Source organism: Notolabrus celidotus, chromosome 2, assembly GCF_009762535.1.
Source record: "Notolabrus celidotus isolate fNotCel1 chromosome 2, fNotCel1.pri, whole genome shotgun sequence".
Taxonomy (NCBI): Eukaryota; Metazoa; Chordata; class Actinopteri; order Labriformes; family Labridae; genus Notolabrus; species Notolabrus celidotus.
The window spans coordinates 39,875,709-39,880,925 of record NC_048273.1 but is presented as its reverse complement, the minus strand read 5'-3'; the positions used below and the strand labels follow the sequence as shown (position 1 = coordinate 39,880,925).

Here is a 5,217-nt window from a genome sequence, read left to right as displayed (position 1 = left end):
AGACTACGTTAATTATTTGAAAGAGAGAAAAAAATTTGGGAAAAATCAAAGACTGAATTGTGACTAAAACTAGACTAAAACTATAAAGGACTGAAAAGACTAAAATGGGACTAAAACTAACATGCATTTTTGTCTAAAGACTAAGACTAAATCCAAAATAGCTGCCAAAATTAACACCCAGTGTTATCCTACTCAACTACTGTACAATCATGGCCAAAAGTTTTGAGAATGACACAACTATTAATTTTCACAAAGTCTGCTGTTTCAGTTTTTATAATGGCAATTTGCATATATTCCAGAATGTTATGAGGAGTGATCAGCTCAACTGCAATTCATTGCAAAGTCCCTCTTTGCCTTGAAAATGAACTTTATCACCAAAAACACATTTCCACTGCATTTCAGCCCTGCCACAAAAGGACCAGCTAACATCATTTCAATGACACACAGGTGTCACACACATTAACACAGGTGTGGGTGTTGATGAGGACAAAGCTAGTGATCAATCTGTCATGATTGAGTGACTGGACACTTTAAAAGGAAGATGGTGCATGACACCATTGTTCCTCATCTGTTAGCCATGGTTACCTGCAAGGAAACACGTGCAGCCATCATTGCATTGCACAAAAAGGGCCTAACAGGGAAGTTTATAGCAGCGAGTAAGATTGCACCTCAGTCAACCGTCTATCCAATTATCAAGAACTTCAAGGAGAGAGGTTCAATTGTTGCCAAACAGGCTCCAGGGTGCCCAAGAAAGTCCAGCAAGCGCCAGGACCGTCTCCTGAAGGTGTTACAGCTGCAGGATCGGGCCACCACCAGTGCAGAGCTTGCTCAGGAATGGCAGCAGGCAGGTGTGAGTGCATCTGCACGCACAGTGAGGCGAAGACTTTTGGAGGAAGGCCTGGTGTCAAGGAGGGCAGCAAAGAAGCCACTACTCTCCAGTAACAACATCAGGGACAGACTGATATTCTGCAGAAGGTACAGGGACTGGACTGCTGAGGACTGGGGTAAAGTCATTTTCTCTGATGAATCCCCTTTCCCATTGTTTGGGGCATCTGGAGGAAGGCTTGTTCGGAGAAGACGAGGTGAGCGCTACCATCAGTCCTGTCTCTTGCCAACAGTGAAGCATCCTGAGACCATTCATGTGTGGGGTTGCTTTTCGGTCAAGGGAGTGGGCTCTCTCACAATCTTGCCTAAAAACACAGCCATGAATAAAGAATGGTACCAGAACGTCCTCCCAGAGCAACTTCTCCCAACCATCCAAGGGCAGTTTGGTGATGAAGAATGCCTTTTCCAGCATGATGGAGCACCTTGCCATAAAGCAAAAGTCATAACAAAATGGCTCGGGGAACAAAACATTAAGATTTTGGGCCCTTGGCCAGGAAACTCTCCAGATCTTACTCCCATTGAGAACTTGTGGTCAATCCTCAAGAGGCGGGTGGACAATCAAAAACCCACAAATTCTGACAAACTCCAAGAATTGATTATGCAAGAATGGACTGCCATCAGTCAGGATTTGGTCCAGAAGTTGATTGACAGCATGCCAGGGAGAATTGCAGAGGTCTTGAAAAAGAAGGGTCAAGACTGCAAATATTGACTTATTGCATGAATTCTGTGTAATTCTCAATAAAAGCTTTTGATACTTATGAAATGCTTCTAATTGTATTTCATTATACCATAGAAACATCTGACAAAAACACCTAAAAACCCTGAAGCAGCAGACTTTGTGAAAATGTAATATTTGTGTCATTCTCAAAACTTTTGGCCATGACTGTATGTGTGTTGGTCGGGTGAATAAACTTTAGATTCAGAATTTTACATTGATTTTTAGAGCAGCACAAACATCATCAAACTAACACCCTTACAATTACATTCCTTACAAGCTGGTGATGTTAAGCACATGATGTTTCATGTATTCACAGTTTGAGCATAGATCATTACAGCATGATAAACTTATAAGCTGCAGCAAAAAGGACTGCAAGGGCTGATGGGAAGTCATCAGTTTAGCAGGTATTAGCTCATAAACCACTATATGTAAGGGATTATGTATGGTTAGCAGGAGGTTATGGGAAATACAATCCCGACACATAGCGGAAAGGGTTCAGTTTATCTCTGGCGTTGCTCATGTTAGCGAAAGTTGATAACCGTTGTCAAGGGGCTGTGAAGAAGTTTTGACCAATCAGAATCAACCATCTTTCACAGCCGAAAGATCAGTAAGAATAATAGGACCAACAACCAACAGTCACAACAAAGATAACTTAGCGATGGTGAGCTGCAGTTCAAACAGGCTTCTCGTCCTAGCTATTCCATCCCTGCCTTATATTTAACATCTCTCTACATTCTCTTATTTCTGATCTTTGTTTCTCTCTGTTCTCATCCCTCATAAAAAACAAATGGGGATGTAGGGGTGAGAAGAGTGTACAGCTTAACCCAGTGGGAGTGCGCTCTAGCCAAGACAGGCTTCTTACCCTGGCTCTGCCTTCACTGTGTTTGTTTCAACACCATAGACACTTCTCTTTGATGTGTTTTGGGTTGTAGGGGCTATTAGGAGCCTGGGTCTGTTGAACATGGGAGCACTGTGTGGGTAGTGTTGTAATGTAAGGGGGTCTGCTTGTGGATATGACAGATGGTGGGAGCTAGAGTGAAGGAGAGCGGCTTTGGGACGCCAGAGTTAACTGTTTACCCTGTCCGAGGTGTTGTGGGCCAACCTTATAGGGATATTTCAGTGTTTTTGAAGTGGGGTTGTCTGAGTTTTACATCACGAGTAATAGTAGGGGCCACAACGGGTACTGCTCAGCTCAGCGCCTGCAATGAGAAACTGCAGGGAGAAATGGAATGCAAGCTAGGCTACTGTTTCCGAACTTGCATTCAGCTTTTCCGATTTAACTCCTGAACATGGAAGAAAGTCAGAAACAAACTTCAAGGTTCAGTACGGCAGTGGACTCTGGTTGGTGAGCGTCGCAGACTGCAACCCTGTTTGATCCGCAGGTAAAGCTTCATTCCCAAAGGCCAGAAGTACTGTTGTTACCAAGTCTTATTCGTGACAGCAAGTACTTTCTTATTTCGTGGGCATAAGCTTGAAGGTTACACACCTGCACCACCAGGTAAGTCTGGATCTCTCCTGCTCTCCAGTTTGCCTCAGAAGTTTCTCCTCTTTTTCCTCTGGTGCATTGAATCACCTTTTCCTCTGTGAACTCTGGCTCATAAAGTTGTCCACGTGTGTCGGCAGGTAAACGACATGACATCTGCAGGGTCAGAATCCCTAATTATTAAGTTTAGTTGTAGATTTGTCACTTTGAAGCTGCAGACCTGAACAGCTGATCAATGCGCTGCAGGCGGAGGAGCACGTCTGTGTAGTGTCCGCAAATAATGCAAAAAACGAACAGGCTTTCTGGTGCTGAAAAAAATCCAAGTAGAGCGTACACCTAAACAGAAGTGAGTGCTCAGGTCAGAGTCTTTGAAAATTAAAAATCACGGGGCAGAAATGACACCGTCTGAAGAAACAGTAGCCTAGGTTGCGTTCCATTTCTCCCTGCAGTTTCTCATTACAGGAGACGAGCTGAGCAGCATCTGTTGTGGCCCCTACAATCACTAGTGATTTAAAACTCATACAACGTGTAACCCAGGCAAGAAAAAGATAATAAAAGAGGTGATAAAGCTGTAAAACTGTATTTTTGATTTACATGAAGATTGACCAATCAGTGTCATTCATTGTCTAGCTGATGGTGAACTCCCAGCATTCCTCATTCTTCTGTCATTGTTGCCGTCCGCCATTTTTGCTGTTCATGGTAGGAAGTTGTTCTGGCTAACCAAGCCTCAGTGGAAGCTAAAACCAGCCGTACGGCTACAGTGACGACAGTTATTCTTACCAAGGGAATATATTGATTCATTCTGATCAATGGTGAGTAAAGAAATGTCTGCTAGCTGTTGTTAGAAAGTTAAGAGTAGAGGTCCGCTAGCCGCGAATTACCGCTAGCCGTGATGCTAACGGTTATAATGGGAAATCCCATTGACCCTTGCTAACAGTGTTAGCATGTGGAGTGCAGGAGAATTCCTTCACTGTTAATGAGTCTGAATGACGATATTATTTGAGCAATGTACCTGTGTTCACCTCAGCTAAGATTTAGTATGTATTTAAGTTAAGGAACAGTAGTTATATGTCACTTTTGATAAGTTTTCTTTATGTTTGAATCCATTTTGTTCTCCTGCTGTGGAGTTAGTTCCCGCTGTGGAGGTTGCTCTTCCACATAGAGCATCCTTGTTTCACAGTGGAGTTTTTGGAGAGGTATCACAATGTGCCTTATAAAGTGTAACAGTACAATTATTAGAGTTGCTTGTAACTTTAAAACAAGGTAATTTCTGTTATGAATACAGATACTGTTACGTAGTTATGAGTATTTAGTTTGAGTTACAATGTATTTGAATTAAGAATGTATGATTTTAATGATAATTAAACCATAGGTTACACTGGTACTTGGTGCATGCTGAGTACTAGGAGTTAGGTGTAGCCTGTGTTGGACTGATGTGTGGATGTAATTTTCTTTGTATGGATGTGTGACCTGTCTATAGGTCAGGTTTTGGTAAAGGGACGGAGTACTGAGGAGATTCGGCACCCCGAGTTCATCCATCGAACAAGGATCATCCACAGAAGAAAGAATTTCCAGTTAACTGGATGGCGAGCCAACCTACAGAACTCTGAAAGGAGATTGCAAAGACTACCTCATCTAAGACCGATTTCCTTCGGTGCTTCTCTTGGTGCGGTAGGACAGATATCGAAACACACACTCACCTGGATTGGGCCCCAACGATCGATCCAACGACTTAACAAAAAGACTAAAACAAACTGACACGACTGGACTCAAAACACTTTGAAAGGGGGGAAATTATTTTACGCGCGCACTTTATTTTTCTTTTGTTATTGTCATTTCTAAATTGTGCTCTGTTAACTTGACACTGCAGTTATTGTGTTAATACACGCATTGTCAAAAAGCCATCTTTGTGTTGTGCCTCTTTACTAATAATCAGGCCCTGGGCTCCTAGACTTCTGATATTGGTCCACCTTTAATATTTTGTTGAAATTGTTCAACGTAACCAAAAATAGGGGAAGGGTTACATTTGCCACTTCAAAAAAACTGAAATATCCCTTTAACAGGACTAGGGAGGTGCCCACTTAATAACCCCAGTGATGTTCTGGCTCTCGTGCCCATATGTGCCTTTCTA

The 5,217-nt window shown here is 42.6% G+C and overlaps 1 long non-coding RNA gene across 1 annotated transcript; it reads left to right on the top strand.

Annotated features, from left to right (window-relative positions):
• The first annotated feature begins 3,850 nt into the window (after positions 1 to 3,850).
• LOC117804982 lies at positions 3,851 to 4,990 on the top strand. Its single transcript, XR_004629310.1, has 2 exons — positions 3,851 to 3,898; positions 4,567 to 4,990. It is a non-coding gene; the product is annotated as an uncharacterized LOC117804982 (long non-coding RNA).
• Positions 4,991 to 5,217: the final 227 nt, after the last annotated feature.